We start from the raw sequence: 21,361 nt of genomic DNA, 5'->3' as shown, positions 1-21,361 counted from the left end.
GAACAACTGGATGGATCCAAATCAAGAAAGGATGTATCAGGGATGTATCCTTTCTCTATAATTTTTCCATCTATATGCTGAACAGATCCTCTGGGAGGCTTGATTTTATGATGAAGAATGTGGTATTAAGATTGGAGGAAGACTTATCAACATCATCCATTATGCAGGTAATACAACCTTGCTCTCCAAAACTGAGGAGAACTTGCAGCTTTTGTTGCAGAAGATCAAGGACTGCAATCTTCAGTATGGACTGCATCTGAACATCAAGAAAACAAAGATCCTCACCATTGAGCCAATTGGCAGTATCATGATAGATGGAGAAAAGATTGAGGTTGTTAAAAATTTCCCCTTGCTTGGATCCATAATCAACACCTTTGGCACCAGTAGCCAGGAACTCAAACCATGAGTTGTTTTGGGAAAGTCTGCTGTCAAGAATCTCTTTAGAGTGCTAAAGAGTAATGAGGTCAGTCTAGAGAATAAGGTGTGTGTGATAAAGGCCATGATCTTCTCAATTACTTGCTATGCATCTGAAAACTGGAAAATGGCTAAGGATGACAGAAGAAGAATCAATGCCTTTTAGTTGTGCTTCTGGAGATGAGTATTAAACATGGACTACCAAGAGGAAAAAACTAGTCTGTCCTAGAGAAAGTGAATTGCTTCTTGGAGGCAATGGTTTTGAAACTCTGTTTCACATATTTGGGGCATGTTGTCAAGAGAGACCAGTCCTTGGAGAAGGGCATCGTGTTTGGAAAGGTAGAGGGTCAGCCCAGGAGAGGAAGACCCTGAATGACATGAATTGTCACAGTGACTGTAATAATGGGATCAAGTGTGTCAAAGACAGTGAGGTTTGCTCAGGTTAGGGCAAGGTTCAGAGCCATTCATTTTTCATAGGGTTGCTATGAGTTGTACTTGACTCCACAGCACATAACAACAACAACTACTACTATTACTATTATGGATTAAGTGACTCTGATGTTATTTCAGTAACTCCAGTCCCTGCTGTAAGAGGAATCTGTGTTTGGGAATCAGTGTCAGTGCCCCACTGCAACTCTGCCTCATTCCTCTCAGGCAACCTTTTCACTGGAGTCTTCTAGAGTTAACACCTCCTGTCAAAAGTGTGACTACGCATGGGAGAATTCCCGACAAGTCTGCTGGGTTTGGGCTGGGAGACTTTCAACACCCTTTAATCATACTACAAGAGAGCCACCTACCCCATGTAACCTTATCTCCTGGGACAACCTGGCTCTATTTATAGGTTCTTTCCCAAGCTTCTCTTTTTAAGTTAGCGTCTGAAGGCTTTCCCTAAAATGACTGAATTGTATCTCTATTTTTAAAAGCTTAAAAGCATTTCTCAGTGAATTTTAATAGTGGAAAACCTCTCAGCATTGAAACAGCCTTCCACTCTAGTGTATCCTGATCTCCCTGTGGGTGTCTCCACGAAGCACAAGCAGCAGTAAGGCTGGGTTAGCAGGGAGTGGAGAAGAGAGGGAGAATCTCCAACGCGCATGTCTCCTCTCAAAGGTGCCCTATTTCAACAGACCTGCGTTAACATACATTGACCGCGGAATTACCAAGGTCGTCATGGAAAGATGCTTGATGAAATACAGAAAGAATGAAACACAGTTAAGATGGCCAAGATGTGTGACCTGTTTTATATCTACCCCCACTCCCAACCAAGGTGCTGGCACTCTTCTGCCCAACTGCTTAATGCCACTCCCCACATTAAATTCCAGTGATGCTGTGCCAACTAATAGATGTGTCAGGTACATCCTATGTATCAAGGAACTTTGGGTACTGTCCTTAAATGACTTAGCTTTTGTTTTGTTTCCTATTTTTTTTTTCCTTGTTGTGTACCGTCGGTATAGAGTTGGATCCGACTGGCACAGAACGAGATTGGCTCTCCTCCTCCAGGTGAGCATCTGGTGGATTTGAATCACGTTCATTTGAGATTGCAGCGCAACTTCTTGCCACTAGGACATCAGAGCTCTCTAAAAGACTAAGTCTTGTTGAAGCGGAAAAAGAATAAAGATATTTACTTATACTACACCCTAGTCTTGGAAGCAGGAGTGGCATCCACTTCCTAAATGATAAGCATCCGGAAATTCTATGAACTTTCATAAAAGTCAATGGTTATAAAAAGGCTTCAGGCCTTTTGTTCACGGGGTTGCTATGAATCCTGCTTGAGTGCTTGACAATCAGTGCTTGAGTGCAAGGCAATCAACAACAACAACAGCCTGGTCAGAAATGGATTAAAGGCAGTTAATAGAGCCTCATAAAAAGTATGCTAAAACAAACAAACAAAAATAAACCATAGAGGAATCATAAAATCAAATTCCGTCCAGGTCTAGAAGTTCACATCCGCATGTAAACTGACAGGTTTTATTTACAGCAGGAAGTATTTTGGTGACAACTTGGAGACTATAAACCCAGCCTCAATTAATCTCAGTGCTGTGAAGTCACAGCTGACTCCTAGCTGAGCATCTAGTGCTGGGGCTTTAAATGGCACGGGAGGAGACTGTTCATCCAACTTCTAGAGTTCCTGGTGGATTCGAACCACTCGAGAGGCTCAGTCTTTGGGTTAACAGGGTAATTTCTTATGGACTACATCACTAGAGCTCCCCATGCCTTGCCTAAAAGTATTCAAATTAAATTAGAGATCAAAGGAAAAAAAACAGATAATTTTCTCAGCCACAATTACCTGTTGTTGTTTATTGTTTTTTTTATTTTTAATATTCCAATTTTTAAAAATTTTCTACTAGTTTATTCACAAAATTTGAATACAAATTCAAACAAATCCTTTCAATTTCCCTCACCCCTTCCACCCATCAAGTTGTACACCCCCATGATTAATCTCCCCCTCCCCCTGCACATCCACATCCCTCTACTTCCTGCCTCTCCCACCCCTCCTGGATCCTAATACTCATTCTACAATAACAGTTTTATACAATATTTATCCTTGTAGGACTGAGTTAGTTCACTCAGCATAATGCTTTCCTGTCCCTCCCAAGTTAGGTAATAATTTACAAAGTTATTGTTCCTGTGTGCTGCATAATATTCCATTGTGTGACTGTACCATAATTTCTCAATCCATTCATTTGTGGTTGGACATCTGGGCCGTTTCCATGTTCTTGCAATGGTAAATAATGCAGCTATGAACATTGGTGTACAAATCTTAGTTAGTGCCTCAGTTCTCATATTCTCAGGGTATATTCCAAAATATGTGCCACTGAATTGACTATGACTTAAAGTGGTGCTATGAACACTAGCTCTGAACTCTGCCCTATCTTGAGCCAATCTCACTGTCTCTGACACTCCTGTCCCCATTGCCACAGTCACTGTGTCAATCTATCTCATCCAGGGTCTTCCTCTCCTACAACTGCTTGTGACACAGAATATTATATATTTGCTAAAAGGTTTACACAAAATTAGACTTGAGTTCTCTAGCAGCTAATGTGAAAACAGAAATTTAGCCATCACAGTGTCAGTGAGCACATTAGATGATGAAATAAAAACCAAGGAGTTATTTAGAATAGAACATGCAATTGATTCTAAAATTAGAAAAAAAATCTCCTTAGATTTTTATAGAAACAACGCTGCAATATATTGAACAACATTCTTACAAGCTGGAACAAGTCCCAAGAGTTGTTTCTCACTTTATCCTCATTTAAGACTCATTATTTCATGGAAATGCTAGAGGCCAGTACAATCTGGTCCAGAGAGCGTATAAAAGCAGTACAATGGGCTCGGGAGAAGCAGAGTCTGGCATAACTTACTTCATAAGAGGGAGGGTTACCTTCAAAAACAGCATAAAGTCAGTTCCAAGGAAGTGAAGACATGTTCCCCACTCCCACTACTTACCATGTTCTCTACCTCCTCCTTCTGACAGTTCCAAAAACAACTGGCCCACTCAAGCTCTCGCTACTCTACTACTATTAAAAAAAACAAACCTAAAAAAACAAAACAACCAAGAAAGTGATCACCCTTAGGTCAGAACCAACTCATAGCTAACCCTTCAGCTGTAAATTACACAGGTGGGGATTGAAGAGATATTAAGGCGGGTATCCTGAGGGAAGCACAGCCAGTGTGCTCCTTAGAGGGCAGGAGTAACAAGTGCTTGGAGAGAGATATTATGTTAGGAAAGACAGAGGGTCAGTGAAAGAGAGGAAGACCATGAATGAGACGGATTGATGCAGTGGTAGAGCCCACCATGAACTTGAGAATCATGAGAATGGTGTGGACTGAAGCAGCTTTATGATAATTGGATTTATAGCTTTGATCTGCTTCCTATTGGCAAATGCTGTGCAGTTGTTTGTACTATCTGTGTACCGACATCACAGTGTTGGTGAGCACAGGCCTGAAGGTCCCCAGCTCTCGCTCTGTGGGTCACAGGACCTCGCTCAGCTCTGTCTCACGTGGGTCTCTGGTATTCCACCACATCTGCTGCTGCCACCGTCACAGCCAATGCTGTCACCCATGCTGCCATTTGGACTGCCATCTGGAGTGCCATGTCTTGGGTTTAGTCTCATTTCTTGGTCTCACACAGTTTTGCATAGGAAGCTCTGGCGCAAAGGACATACTGTACTCTCGGCTTCTTCGTGGTAGTGAAATTGCCTTTTTTTGCCTCTCAGCCTTCTCAGTCGAAGCTTCACAGGTTCACAGAACTGACAAATCCCCACAAATAAGCTCTAAAGAGCTTCTCCCTATGTTCCTGTCCAACAGGTGCTATATACCTTATTTACATTATTCTCATGCTATCCAGTCTCCTTGGTAGGACACAGACACTTCAAATTTGCAAGGGAGCTCTGGTGGTCTAGTGGCAAGACGCTGCACTGCCATCCCAGAGGTACACGGTTCAAATCCAGCAGAGCATCTGGCAACCTCCTCCTGTACCTGTCAGATCTGATTTGATGGTACACATAAAAATTAAAAAAAAATTTTTAAATTGCATAGTCGTATTTTGTCATGAAGAAGCATTGATGCCTTTGAATTGTGGTATTGGAGATGAGCATTGAATATCCCAGGACTGCCAAAAGAACTAACAAATCTGTCTTGGAGAGGGTTCGGCCAGAGAGCTCCTTGGAGGCAAAGATGATGAGGTTTCATCTCACATATTTTGGGCATGTTGCTAAGAGGGGGCTATTCCTTGGAGAGGGACATCATGCTTGGAAAGGTAGGGGGGGTCAATAAAGGAGAGGTAGAACTTCAACTAAATGAGTTGATACAGTTACTACAGCAATGGCCTTGAGGGTCTCAGAGATCGTGAGGGTGGCACAGGATAGCACAGCGTGCAGATCTGTTGTTCATAGGGTCACTATGAGTCATACTCGACAGCACCTAATAACAACAACAACCAGGCTGCTCCTTGAAAGCAAGAGTTTTGAAACTCTGTCTTATATACTTTGGGCATGTTTCCAGGAGGGACAAGTCCTTAGAGAAGGACATCATGTTTGGAAGAGTCTGTATAGAGGAGGAAGACCCTGGGTGAGATGGACTGACAGTGACTGTGACAATGGGGTCGAGCAAGTCAGAGAGAGTGAGGTTGACTCAGGATAGGACATGGTTCAGAGCCATTGTTCATAGGATCGCTATGAGTCTTAGTCGACTCGATAGTGCGTAACAACAATTCCGGTAAGTGAGCTCTGGTGGCTTAATGGTAAGGAGTTGTCCGCCAACCCATAGGCACATGGTTCAAATCCACCAGCTGCTCCTTGGTAGAAAGATGGATAATCAATCTCTTCCTAAATGCAATTTACTGCCACTGAAAACCCATTAGAGGGTCAGCTATGTGTCAGTTCCAACTTGATGGTAAATAATAACAAAACTGTAATTCCTACCTCCAGAAGATAATTATCATTTATTCATTCAATTGTTTCAGAAATATATTGTTAGTTGTTGATGAGTTGAGTACAACCCATAAACAACAAATCTGAGTGCTATACTACCCTGACCTTTCCTCACATTTTCTGACATATGAGAGCTCATTGCGACAGTCACTGTGTCAGTCGACCTGGTCAAGGGTCCTCCTCCCCTTTGCTGACCCCTCTACCAGCATCACGTCTCTCTCCAAGAAACAGCCCCTCCTAGCAACATGTCCAAAGCATGTGAGGCAAAGCCTCATCGTTCCTGCCTCCAAAGAGCACTTTGGCTGCACCTCTCCAAGACATATTTGTTCTCTTGGCTGTCCATGGAATGTTGTGTGTGCTTCTCCAACCCCACAGCACAAAGGTTCTTGTTCTACAATCCTTATTTATTATCCTCAGATACATAGATACATGGATCCTCAGATACATTAGCTTTCAGATACATAGCAAGTGATTAGAAAAACCATGGCCTGAATCAGATTTACCTTAGTCCTCAAAGTGACATTATTACTCCTCAATTATTTAGAGAGGTCCCGAACTACAAATTTTCCCAGTACAGTACATCTCCTAATTTCCTGACTGCTGGTACCAAGGATATTAATTGTAGCTTCAAGTTAGATAAAGTTGCTTACAATTTCAATCTTTTCTTCATCTATCATGATGTTGTCTATTGGTCCAGGGATAAGAATCTTTGGTTTGTCTTTTTGTTTGTTGTTTTTTATTTTTACTTTGAGATGCAATCCATATTGGAAGCTGTTGCTGTTGTTGTTATGTGTCGTCGAGTCGCCTGCGACTCATAGCGACCTTATGTACAACAGCCCTAAACTCTGCTCTGTCCTGTGCCAATCGCACTGTCTCTGACACTCCCATCCCAATTATCCCAGTCACTGAATCAATCCACCTCATAGAGGGCCTTCCTCTCCTGCGCTGTCCCTCCACCCTCCCAAGCATGATGTCCCTCTCCAAGAACCGGTCCTTCCTTACAACATGTCCAAAGTATGTTAGACGGAGCCTCAGAATCCTTGCCTCCAAGGAGCCACCCGGTTTAACCCTTTCCAGGAAGCAGTATTCTTTAATCTGTAATAAGTGCTTCACGTCCTCCTCTTTCGCTTTCTTCTACTTTCAGGAAGCAAGATTGTGTCATCTGCATAATGCAGGTTATTGATGAGTCTCCCTCTTATCTTGATTACATATTCCTTTTCATAGAGTCCAGCTTCTCAAATAATTTGCTCAGCATACAGATTAAATAGGTATGGAGAAAGACTACAACCCTGACACACTCCCTTCCTGATGTTAAACGATGCAACATTCCTCTGGTCTGTTCACACAATAGCCTCCTCGTTCAGTTATAGGCTCCACATGAGCACAATTGAGTGCTCCGGGATTCTTGTTATGATCCAAACAGTCAAATGCCTTTAGTCAATAAAACACAAATAGACATTCTTCTGGTATTCTTTATTTTCAGATATATGTCCTGAACACTTATTCTGTCTCATACTACCGTGCTAGGTGCCCAAAGCACAGTGGCTGGGTAAAAAAGAAACACGGAATTTATTGTTAGGACATTCTACATATGATCTTTAATTAATAAGTGGATTGAATTCAAACTGTAAGGAAATTCTAGTGGCCTAGTGACCAAGAAGTTGTGCTACCAACCCAAAGGTAGGTGGTATAAACTCACTTCAGTAACCACAACCAGTTTGAAATAGACTTTATCGAGCAATTCTGCAAGATTATGGAGAAGGCATCAACAATAGCAACTGGCAACACAATAATAATATGGAGAAAGAAAACAAACTATGTGAGTAGAAGAGTGATGTAATACAAGTGATGTTTTAGAAATAAAGATCTGGAGGTTTTAGGAGGTTAGCTTGATTTGAGGAAGACTGGTGATGTGACTCATTGGGAGACCATTGCAGTAGCTAAGGCATGATGAACTGCTGGGTCTGCTAGGAAAAAGCGAGAGGAAATAAAAAGGAAAGAATATGATGTGTGTGTCGGAGGGGGAGGGGTGGGATTGATGAATCTTGGTGACAACCTCTTAATGGATCTTGATGGTACCTATTAATGTATGATATTAAAACAACCCCACATTTATAAGTTTTAGGTCAACCCACGCCAGCCTTTCCACTCAATCAAAAGTGCAATATATTCTGTTTCACATGGCTGCACTTACATATTAATCATTCATGTATTCTTGACAGCCCATTTTAGTCCCATTCTTTCAGCACTCTGACCACTTGTACATATTTCTCATGGTTCCAAGTACAATACTCTTTTCTTGCTGATAGCAGCCCATGCCATTCTTTGTGCTTAATGGTGATCAATATCAAATTCCAAAAGATTTACAGCCCAACTAGTAGAAAATATCCCTTTAGCAAAGATATTCTTCACTCACCAGAGACTCTTTTTTGTGTTATTCATCTTTTGAAATATTCCTTTTAATTTATAATTCTCTTAAAATGTCTCTTTTATGTTGTAAACTTATATAGAGAGTTCATTTGTGATTATATCAGATATGGCTCACTTTTCTGGTTGTTTTCATGGCGACTCGTAATATTTTTAAAGCATCTTTCGATTCATAATGTTTGCACAACTAATCCCTGTGAATTACCCTAAAATAAATCTTTCTAAGAAGTTGGCAAGATTAGAAAGATCCATAGCAATCATTACTGTAACACCCTTCCCTACTCACATTTCATGGATGAGAAAACCGGATCCTAGAAAGGTTCAGAGATTGTATCCTCATCTTCTTGGTTTCAGTTCCATGTCTTCAACTGCTAGAAGATGATATGGGAGAGTGTGGAGATATTTATATAGATAAATATATAGATATATAAAGACAACATACCATAAATGATCAGAAAAAGCACCCTGGCCACTGAAAAAGATCAGTAAGGACAGAGATTTAAGTGCCATTCCTGTACCATGCCTCTTTCTTTGTGTATTATATTCTGTACATTATAGCTTTGTATATTTCTGTCAATGAAGGTTCCAAGCTACTAGAAGACAGAGACCATCACATACCCAAAACTCATCCGTCAGTTTCTTGTATTGTGGAAACTCATCTATTACTATGATGCTAGAAGCTATGCCACTGATATTTCACATACTAGCAAGGTCACCTCTGGTGGCTAGGTTTTAGCAGAGCTCACAGACTAACACAGACTAGGAAAAAAGGCCTGGTGATGTTTCTCCAAACATTAGTCGTGAAAACCTAATGGGTCACAATAGGACATTGTTTGGCTCCCTTGTTTGGTGAAGTCATTTGGAGAGATACATTGCTATAAGAGAACATTATATCCAAGGAAGTAGAGGACCAGTGAGGGTCTGAGAGGGTGTGTAAGAGATACTGACTGTGAGTCAAACACATTGCTGATGGAAGGACACACTGCTGATAGTGAAGATGGCACAAGACTGAGCAAAGCTTCATTTTGTCTTACAAAGGATTGGCCTGAGACATTGTCAGCTCATCTGCAGCTATCTTATAGTCTACATCCTCAGTCTCTAGCTATAGATTTCTACACTGTTGTCCAAAGATACATCAACACAATGACTGCAATTGGCTCAAGTATGTCAGAGATGGCAAGGATGACGCAGGATAAGACAGTGTTCAGATCCATTATTCATAATGTTGCTATGAATTTTATTTGACTTAATGGCATCTGACAAAGTCAACAAGTAGTTGGAAAACTTTTCAGTAAAAGGATGACATAGTAAATAGTTTCATCTTTTTGTAATATGCTCTTCTTCTAACTATTCCATTTCACACTGTAGCCTGAAATTAGACATAGATTGCATTCATAAATTAATGAGTGTGACTGTTACAATAAATATTTATAAAAGTAATCATCAGGTTGTATTTGTCCCATAGGCCATCATTTGCCAAACTTTAAAATAAAAAAATCATTTAGAAGCAAAGAGTTGGAAACAACCCAAGTGACCATCAACAAACAAATGGCTAGAAAAGTTGTGGTATACTCACAAATGGAATACTATGTAGCATTGAAAAACAAGGAACTCATGATATATTATACAAAATGGGTGACCCTGGAGGACATTATGTTGAGTGAAATATCTCAGTCACAAAAGGACAAATACTGCATAATGCCACTGTTATAAAACAGGACTGACATCGGGTTTGGGGGAAAACTAGGAAAAGTGGGAATATAAAATGTACACTGCATTGAAACAGACAAAGGAGAGAACTGCTTAAAAGGGATAAGGTATTATTTGCATGACAGGAGTCCAGAATAAAAGCTGCATAGTAAAGTGGAGTTGAGGGGATGGGGCAATTGTATAACAATGAAAGAATTTCTTTTTTCTTTTCAAAGAGCAAAGGGAACTGTTGGGGAAGGGTGGGCAGGAAGGAAAATATGCAACAATGAATGAATGGAAATCCAAAGTCTCTATAAACTTCCATTAAAATCTCAATAAAAGAAAAACATTTTTAAAAAATCATTTAGATGCAAAAACAACAAAAATATTTTTAAAGTTGTAAGACCCTAAGAGACATATTACATATAATTTACAATGCTACAGGACAAATTCCAACTGACAGAAAAAAAGATAAAAGAAGAAGTAAGAGTAGAAACACTGGCAAGAAATAAAAACCTAAAATATACTCTACTACCTGGAGAACAGGAGAAGAGGCATACCTTCCGGCTTCTTTGGCACTAAGTGCCTTGGAAGCCCCATGACGTAAAAGGATAATTCAAGAAACCAAGACATCTGTTGGAAGCCATAAAAAATCATGATCAGTTCTAAATTAGGAAGATGATGTCACATCCACAGAGCCCTTTAAAAGCATCTAGCAATTCACAAGGATATTTGGATTGTTAAACAACAGTGACAGCTGAACGAAGAAAACCTCTATTTTTCTCATACGTAAAATGAAGATGTTGCGCTAGCTCTATTAGAATCATTTGAAGATTTTTTTATGCCAAAATATACCCATCCCAGATCAAGTAAATTGGAATTTCTAGAGGTGATAAAAATAACAGTGGTTTAAATTCCCCCATATATTTAGATAGATACAATTATATGATAGATGATATAGTGAAATGATACAGATATATAGATATAGATTATATAGGTAAAGATGGAGATGATAGAGATAGAGAGAGATAGAAATGGAGCTCTTGTGGCCCAGTGGCAAGAAATTGTGCTGCAATCCCAGAGGCACAAGGTTCAAGGCCACCAGCTGCCCCATAGGAGAGGGATAGGCAATCTCTTCCCATGCAATTAATTGCCTCTGAAAACCTAATGGAGGGTCAGCTATAGGTCAGTTCCAACAGTACGGGACACAAAAACAAAACAATATACATGACCCTAGTCATAATATTTTTAATTGCTTCGTAGGCATGACCATGCTAGACAATGAATAAGGAAGACTGAAGAAGTGGTAATGCTTTTGAATTGTGATGTTGGTGAAGACTGTAAAATATACCCTAGATTGTCAAAAGAATAAACAAGTCTGTTGAAAGAAGTTCAGACAGGGTACTCCTTAAAGGCAAAGATGGTGAAACTTGGTCTCATATACTTTAGACATATTATCAAGAGGGGTTTGCCCTTGAAAGGGACATCATTCTGAGAAAAGTAGAAGGCCAGCACAAGAGAGGAAGATCCTCAATGAGATTGACTGACACAATGACTGCAATAGTGGGTGGCTGGTTTAAGCGTAGTGGAAGCTGTGAGGACGACACAGAAATAAGCCGGGGTTTGCTCTTTCATACATAGAACAGCTGCAAGTCATAGTCTACTTAACAGCACTTAACAACAACAAAACGCACTGGGAGCAGGGGGCAGGAGGTGAGGGGGGTGGGGCGGGGGAAAAGTACAAGGACCAGGATCCCACGGACCAATTTAGATCAAGAATAAGAAGGGGAAGAACAAGGCACAGAAAGGAGCTAAGGAAGGTCTATAGTATGATGATTTTGCTGAAGAATTTTAACTATTAGGGCTTTATTGACTTGATGCCTTTGAACTGTGGTGCTGGAGACAAGTATTGAACTTCCAAGTATATGGACTGCCAAGCAAGCAAACAGGTCTGTCTGAGAGAGGGTGAAACCAGGTTGCTCCTTGGAGTTAAGGATTTAGAACTCCATCTCACATACTTGAGAAATGTTGCCAGGAGGTACCAGTCTTTGGAGAAGTATATTATGCTCTGAAGGGTAGAGCGTCAGCACAAGAGCATAGACTGAATGAGACAGATTAACACAGTGATTATGGCAATGAGGTCAAGTGTGTCAGAAATGGTGAGGTTGGCTCAGAATAGAACAAGGTTCTGAGCCATTGTTTATAGGTTTGCTATGAGTCATAGTTAACTCAATGGCACATAACAACAACGATGTCATCAGAAAAAAAGTACCATTTGTGGCATTCAAGTAATTTTTTAATTTGTACAAAAATGTATAATGAAGTAGATTCTTGAAAATATTTTCTTTTCCAGAGCTCTAATTAATTCAAACTGTTTATTTTCTTTTTAAAAAAATTCAAATTATTAAGCCTGATTGTCAAAAAAAGTAACAAAATGGTTTCCTATTAAGACTCTCCTAGATGAGTGTTTTTTATCTTCTGAGTCTTTTTCTGCATTAGATGGTAAATTTGAGTCTGCAGAAATCATAAAGATCTGTTAAATGAGCGCAACTCATCAGTGGAAGGACAGATGTCACTGTCACATCTCTTTCATAGCCAAGAAAGAATGTGTGATGACACTTTAAAAATTGAGCTATAACATTTATTTATTCAACAAATATTTATTCAGCATCAGCTATGTGCATGAAACTATGCCTAGTTAAACTGTGCAGATTAAGAATATATGCAAAGAGATGAAGTATAATAGCAAAAAGCATTTGTGTCTGTGTTATAAATGTTTTTTTGTTGTTCATAGTCATTAGGAATCAGAGTTAACAAAATGGTAACAATCAATATAATGAGCGATGTAGTGGTTATAGTGTATATCTATTACCTAAAAGGGTCAGTGGTTTGAACCCACCAGCTGCATCATGGGAGAAAGATGTGGTAGTTTGCTCCCATAAATTTTACAGTCTTGATAGCTTTATGGGACAATTCTATCTTGTCTTATAGGATTACTATGAGTCAGGATTGACACAACAGCAGTGAGTTTTGGAATGGAAAACATAACATGGGATCCTTGATCCCATGAAATGTTCATGGGCTCTCAGAATGGCTCATTCTGTGATTGGTTCATTGATTATAGCTTCTGTGGGATGGCTGGACTTCACCAAAGTTAGTAGCAGCTGACGACTTACTTTATATTGTGGTATCCATATTGAAGGCATTATTGTTAATTGCTATGTGCTCTCAACTTGACTACAACTCAGAGCAACCCTATGACCAATGGCTCTGAACCCTGCCCTATCTTGTGCCAGCCTCACCGTCTCCAACACACTCGACTGTTACAGTCACTGTGTTAATAATCTCTGTTTGAAGGTATTCCTCTCTTAGGCTGACCCACCACTTTTCCAAGCATGATGTCCCTCTCCAAGAACTGATCTTTCCTAATAAACTTGCCAAAGTTCATAAGATGAAAGTTTGCTCCAAGGAGCCCTGGTTTCACTTTCTCTATTTGTTCTTTTGGCAGTGCGTAAGAGATTCAATACTCCTCTCAAACACAGCTCAAAGGCATCAATTCATCTATCATCTTTAGTCGTCTAACTTTCAAGAAGACTATGACTTGGATAGGCTGACCTTAGTCATTACACAGACATCATTACTCTTTAGTATGCTGGAAAGATTCCTAACAACAGATTTGCACAATGCAGCTCCTCATTTCTTGATTGCTGATACTAAGGGTGTTGATTGTGGATCCAGAGAAGATGAAATTGTGGACAACGTCAACCATTTTTCCATCTATCCTGATGTTTCCTTTTGGCTCAGTGGAGAGAGGTTTTTAAGACACAATTCATATTGAAGGCTATAGTCTTTTGTCTTATGCAGCAAGTGCTTCCAGTTCCTCTCACTTTCAGTAATCAAGGTTGTATCATCTGTACAATGTATGTTGTTCTGAGTCTTCCTCCAATCCTGATTCCACAATCCTCTTCATAAAGTTTAGTTTCTGAAATGATTTGTTGTAGACCAAAAAGTATTTCTCTGACTACAGCAAGGGAAAACTGCATGTTTTAAAATTAAAAAAAAAAAGGTGTGTATGAAGGTTGTAATTTTTTTTTTCTTCTAGTAAAAGCATGGTGGTGGTTGTTGTTGTTGTTATATGTTGTGAGGTCCACTACGACCCATAGTGACCATATGAACAATGTCTCTGAACTTTGTCCTGTCCTGAGCCAAGCTCACTCTCTCTGAGAAACCTGATTCCATTACCACAATCGTTGTGTAAATCCATTGCATCTGGGGTCTCCTTATCTTGTGCTGACCTTCTACCTACCAAGTATGATGTCCTTCTCCAAGGACTTGTCTTTGCTGGATTCATGGCCAAAGTATGTGAGGCAGATTTTAAATATCCTTGCCTCCAAGAAGCAAACTGGTTTAACCCTCTCTAAGACAGATCTGTTTGTTCTCTTGGCAGTCCATCGCATGTTCAAGACTCATCTCCAGCACCATAACTTAAAGGGATAAATTATTCTTCTGTCATCTTTATTTATTGTCCAGCTTTCAGATGCATAGCAAACAATTGAGAAGATGACACATGGCTTGAATCAGGTACAACTTAGTCTCTAGACTGATCTCGTTGTTCTTTAACACTCTGGAGCACTCCTTGACGGCAAATTTTGCCATTGCAACTTGTATTTTTATTTCCTGACTGATGGTGTCAAGAGATTATGGATCTGAACAATATGGAATTGTTAAAAACTTCTGTATTTTCTCTATCTATCCCAGAACATTTAATTGTGCTAATGCGAAACCTATACTTGGACCAAGAGGCAGTCGTCAGAACAGTGCAGGGCAACACTGCATGCTTCAGAATTGGGAAGGGTGTACACCAGGGATGTGTCCTATCTCCATACCTTTTCAACCTGTATGCAGAGCAGATTATCCGAGAGGCTGGGCTCTATGAGGAGAAGCGTGGTGTTAAGATTGGTGGACGATCTATCGACACAACCCTGCTCGCTGAAACTGAGGAGGATCTCATGCACTTACTGCAGAGGGTCAAGGACTGCAGCCTTCAATATGGACTGAGGCTCAATGTCAAGAAGACAAAAATTCTCACCACTGGACCAATCAGTAGCATCAGGATGGATGGCGAAGAGATTGAGATTGTTCACAGCTTCGGTTTGCTCGGCTCCACGGTCAACACTCTTGTCACCAGTAGCCAGGAAATCAAAAAACGTATTGCGATGGGAAAGTGTGCGGTTAGGGACCTCTCTAAAGTACTCAAGAGCAACAGTGTCTCTCTGGAGACTAAGGTGCACCTGATACAGGCCATGGTTTTTGCAATCACTTGTTATGCATCAGAGAGTTGGACAATGACTAGGAAGGAAAATTGATGCCTTTGAGCTGTGGTGCTGGAGAAAAGTATTGAATGTATCATGGACTACCAAGAAAACAAACAGATTCTTCGTAGAGAGGGTTAAACCAAGCTGCTCCTTGGAGGCAAGGATTCTGGGGCTTCGCCTGACATACTTTGGACATGTTGTAAGGAGAGACAGGTCTTTAGAGAGGGACATCATGCTGGGTAGAATAGAGGGGCAGCGCAGGAGGGGAAGACCCTCTATGAGGTGGATTGATTCAGTGACTGGGGTAATCAGGATGGGTGTGTCAGAGGCAATGAGATTGGCACAGGCTAGAGCAGGGTTTAGGGCTATTGTACATAGGGTCGCTATGAGTTGCAAATGACTCGACGGCACATAACAACAACAACATCATGATACTATCTATTGGCCTGGTGGTGAGGATCTTTGTTTTCTTGATGTTGACATGCAATCCACACTGACAGCATTGCATTTTTGTTGTTGTTGTTGTTGTTATGTGCTAACTATGATTCATAGCTACCCTACAAACAATAGTTCTGAACCTTTCCCTGTCCTGAACCAACCTCACTATATCCAATATGCTTGACTACAATGCCACAGTCACTGTGCCAACTCATCTCCTTCAGGGTCTTCTATTCCTTCACTGACCCCCTACCCTTCCAAGCATGATGTCCTTCTCCAAAGACTGGTTCCTTCTGGCAACATGCCCAAAGTATATCACATGGAGTTCTAAAATTCTTGCCTCCAATGAGCAACCTGATTTCACCCTCTCCAACATTAACTGCAGTTAGCAAGATAAAGAGAATTTTTACAAGAGGACAGATACTTGCATATATAAGCCTGCCATCAAGTAATAATAAGGCCATAATAACCCTTCATGTCAATGGAATTATGTTACAACTAATTTAGGCATTTTTCAATACCTTGCTTTGTAATGAAATGATATTGTTTGGCCGTGGTGTGCTCAATACTCTTCTGCAGCACACAATTCGAAGGCATTGATTCTTCTTCTTTCATCTTTTTTTTTCTCTTTTCACTGAAGGCATTAGGTATATCAAAAATGGAAGATGTTTTGCCATAAATTGAACCCAACGGGATCAAGCCGCCAAATCTATGCTTAGTTGCAGAGGGAAAAAAGCAACACACACACAAAGAGGATAAAAATGCAGAACTATTAACTCTTCTTTTTCTTAAATTGAGGCATAATTAAATATCTTTTATTATTTTGGAGACAAAATTCTTCATTATAATGCCTCCAAGTCTATTTTTCAATATTTATATAGCTGATTTCCTGTAGTATCAGGGAACTTTCATATACTAAAATAATAACTGTCTCAATAACAAAATTCATATGGAGAAAAGCTATATATTGATGGAAATATCAATTCTCTTGACATCTCCTAGAAATCTTTTATAGCTCAAAGTAAAGTTGTTGAAGTGTCTCACTTATCTTGATGACAATATAATCCATGAAATAATGGAAGCTACAGTAGAAAGGTTGCTATTTTAGACCATCTTCTCTCTAAGAAGGAATAACTGAAGGTTACCATGTCAGTTTGGAATTGAAATAGGAGACAGAGGCTGAAGATGTTAAGAAAGCAAATTTCAAAACTTCAAAGGAAATTGAAGATTCTACACTTAGAGTAAGATCTCAGACTATAGACTCAAGAAAATGTAGGTGTAAATTCTAGACATACTGTTTACTGGTTATGACACTGTGTAAGATATTTAGCCTCCCTTAATCTCAGAGCTCTGAGTGGGGACACCAAGGAAGATCACTAAATATGTAAGAAAGAAACTGACCTCTTTATGCTGGTTTTATTTAAATGGTGGAAATACCACACAAGGTTGTTTAGATGGTATATTGAGGAACTATGTATAAAATATCTAGAAGGTATGTTGTTGTTGTTGTTGTTGTTGTTGTTGTTAGGTGCCATCGAGTTGTAGATGACTCATAGCGACCTTATGAATGAAAGACCTGAGCACTGTTCATAGAGTTTCTGGAGGCAAGCCATTTCGGAAGTGGATGCCACTCCTGCTTGCAAGCTTGTTTTAATCAGGAAGCCCCACCAAACACTGTCGACCATGGGTAACCATTTGGGACATCACTGTCAGTGTTCAGCAGCACAGCAATGACGAGTTACCTCTGTACAACAATGCATAGACCAGTGCTATACCACCTAGAAGAATGTTTGACAAAAAACAATTTAAACCAGTCCTGAGGGCCGCAGATTAAAATCACCCACCTTGGGCTTGGTAGCATAACTTTCTGTCCACTAGGCCAATGTAGCTCTCTCTATGTTGTCGCTGTTATTGTTGTTAAGTGCCGTCAAGTCATAGACGACTCATAGCAACCCTACAAACAAACGACCTGAGCACTGTTCGTAGCGTTTTCAGAGGCAAGCCATTTCGGAAGTGGATGCCACTCCTGCTTCCAAGCTTGTTTCATCCCGGAAGGTATGTTAAGAGATTTAGAATGTTAAAAAAGAACCAGGGGATTAATGGGAAAAGAACTAGTTTGACTTAAATAAATAGATGATAGAATAAAGAAAGACACAAAAATACCAAGGGCTATCATTTATCTCTATGATTAGTGCTTTAAAGAGATGTTGCTCAGAAAGAAATAGTTCTATTTCTAAAGACTGGAAGACTTTTTCTGGAGCTACATTGTGAAGGAAGAACAAGGACAGAAAAAACTTGGTCTTTGGGAACTATTATGCAAAGCTACCAAATGAAGAAGGCAGATTTGTAATTTCTGGGTTTAGTCCCCATTTTCCAGCAAGAGTAAGGGGAAAGGAATAGAAAGCCAGGCAAAGAAGAAGAGCATCAAAAGATGGATTACAAGATTGGAGAAAGAGAGGACAGATTTATTACTTTACATGGATTCAAATATCTGGATGCATGGACCATGTGGTATCTTGAGATTTTTTTTTCCAAGATCCGAAATGCAGTTGTTTGGATGTAAAAGATTTTGATAATGAAGATCTGAAATTATTCTTACTAAGGAATACTGATACGGAGATAGAAATGTTCTCATTTAAGTATATTGGCCATGCTGATCATTATGGATTTTATTGGGCTATATAAATCATGCATAATTTACTTTAGTGCATTCTTATATAGATAATTTAATAATTTAAGCCAAATAAGATGTTGTTAAAGACAGTCAACAATTAGTAGATATTATCCATTACAAAAAATTCACTTTATTGTTCTAAAGATTGACAAGTAGGTCAATGAGACTAATTATTAATCATCCAACAAGGATTTGAGCACTTACTGTGTGTCAAATAAACTGACAATATAAACACGATTCCTTCTTTCTAAACAGTGTTTCTATATGGTCATGTACACAAACACGTGAGCCCGTTGAAATTTAAAACATTAAGAATACATACACAAAACAACTATGAGATATCATCTCATTCCAGTCAGAATGGCAAAATTTACAATAATAGCAAGCAATAAATGCTGACAAGGTTGTGGAGAATCTGTAATCCTTATTCACTGTTGGTGGGAGTGTAAATGGTGCAACCATTGTGGAAGACAGTATGGCACTTTCTCAAAAATTTGCAAATAGAGATACCATTTGACCCAGCAATTCCACTACTGGGAATATACCCCAAAGAGACAGTAACTGACATATGCACACCCATGTTTATTGTGGCTTTGTTCACAATAGCACAGAATTGGAAACAAACTAAGTGCCCATCAACAAACAAATGGATAGAGAAGCTGTGGTATATCCACACAATGGAATACTAAGCTGCATTGAAAAACAACGAACTCATGCAATATTATTCAAAATGGGTGACCCTGGAGGACATTATGCTGAGTGAAGTATCTCAGTCACAAAAGGACAAATACTGTATGGTGCCACTGTTGTAAAACAGGACTGAGCTTGGGGTTGCAGGGAGACTGAGAAAGATGGATTCAATAATGTATACTGCACTGAAACAGATGAGGGAGAAAACTGTTTAAGAGGGATATGTTATTAGGTATTTTTGCCATTAGGAGTCCACAGCAAAGGCTATATAGTGGAGTGGACCTAGGGGGAGGGATTGTAAAACAATCAAAGAATTTTTCTTTTACTTTTCCAAGAAGGTAGTGTACTAAGTAGGAGGGTTGTGGGGGCGGAAAGTGCAACAATGAATGAATGGCAATCCAAAGTCTCTGCAAATTTTCATTGAAATTAATAATACATTTTTTAAAAATTAAAAAAAGAATATATACAAATGAGCTGTTGCAATAAAACAAAGAGGTGAAAATTATGAATTGAGATATTAAATAAAGTGAAGAGTTTTGGCTAAGTTGTTGTTGAAAATATACAGCAACTTATAAAACATCAACCAACCAAAATGTCTATTGCACAATCAGGGAAGACTCAGATTTTAAGTATCAAAAAGCTTTATTTCACTGTGGAAATAAAGACCTCTTCCCCCCCTTTTCTATTTGTTGTTGTTGGGTGTTGTAGAGTTGGAACTGGCCCATTCCTGACGCTCCATCGGGTTTTCAGAGGCTATTTATCAATTGTATGAGAGGAGATTGCCCATCCTTCTCCCGCAAAGCAGCTGATGGGCTCAAACTATGTGCCTTTGGATTTGCAGCGCAAGTCTTGCCACGCCAACAGAGCCTATTATTGGTATGTATCTAATCATTCATATGCATTGTGTTTCGTTTATATATATGGTGTATGTATATGTGTATTTCACACTTGCCTTCATTAATATTATGCTTCAGACAATCATTCCCATATATTGTGGTTTGTTTGATCTCCCCCATTGTGTTTTATAAAATTAATCCTCCTTAGATTATGCCCACCATTACCCTATCCTTTCAGGTCCCCACTGAGGCATCCCATTTCCTTTACCTCCTCCCCTCCCTCCACCCATCAAATTGTGCTACTCTGATTTTCCCTACTCACACTTTCTTTTCTACTCCCATCTATTCTCCCCTTAACTGCCCTTCCCCCTACACACACACACACACACACACACACACGAAATTTATCCCTCTATTTTATAGTAATGGTCTTATATGGTATTTGTCCTTACTGGACTGAGTTAGTTCACTCAGTATAATGTTCTCCAGTCTCTCCCAAGTAAAACGGGATTTTTTTCAAAAGCATTTTTCCTAAGTGCTACATAGTATCCCATTGTGTGAATGCATCTGAAAGTTGAACAATGAATAAGAAAGACTGAAGAAGAACTGAGGTCTTTGAATTCTGATGTGAATGAAGCATATTGAATATATCACGGACTGCCAAAAGAACAAATTTATCTTGAAAGAAGTACAATCACAGTGCTTCTTAGAGGGAAGGATGGTGAAACTTAATCTCATCTGCTGTCAGGAGGTCCAGTCTTTGGAAAAAAAGACATCATCCTGCAACAGAGGAAGATAGGAATATCTTCAAAAAGGTGGATTGACACAATGACAGTAACAATGGAATTATCAGAGTTTGTGAGAATGGTACAGGGTAGGCCAAGTCTCCAATCTGTGGTTCATAAGGTTGTTATGAGGCACCAGCTCAACACCACCTAACAACAACATTATTTCAACATCTGTGGGGACCAGATAAAAGTACCTTACAGGAAAGTTTAGTAAAAGCTAATCCTCAAGAGACTGGAAGAATTTTGATGTATGAGTAATATTTCTGGGGGGAAAAATCTGAGAGAAGACAATAAACAAAGGGACAAAAAAAACTGGATTGCATAATATGCAACCAAGAACTTCCAATCCCATAGATAGACTTGACAATAAACTTGTAGAGTGACTGATGCAATTTGGAATGTAGAAGGAGATCTAGGTGAAAAAGCTACTAAGAATCATCAATGGCTTTAAATATCACTGTATGTTATAATCACCATACTAATAGTTATTATTTCTTGAGGATGTAGCCTGTCTCCATACCTTTTCAATCTACATGCACATCATTCAAGAGACTGGACTTTACGAGGAGGAATGTGGCATTAGGATTGGAGTAAAACTTGTTATCAACCTACGTTATGCAGATGACACAACCTTGGTCATGGAAACTGAGGAGGACCTGAA

Source organism: Elephantulus edwardii, unplaced genomic scaffold, assembly GCF_000299155.1.
Source record: "Elephantulus edwardii isolate Elephantulus edwardi_28Jun2011 unplaced genomic scaffold, EleEdw1.0 scaffold00029, whole genome shotgun sequence".
In the NCBI taxonomy this organism is placed as follows: Eukaryota; Metazoa; Chordata; class Mammalia; order Macroscelidea; family Macroscelididae; genus Elephantulus; species Elephantulus edwardii.
This window is presented reverse-complemented; position numbering follows the sequence as displayed.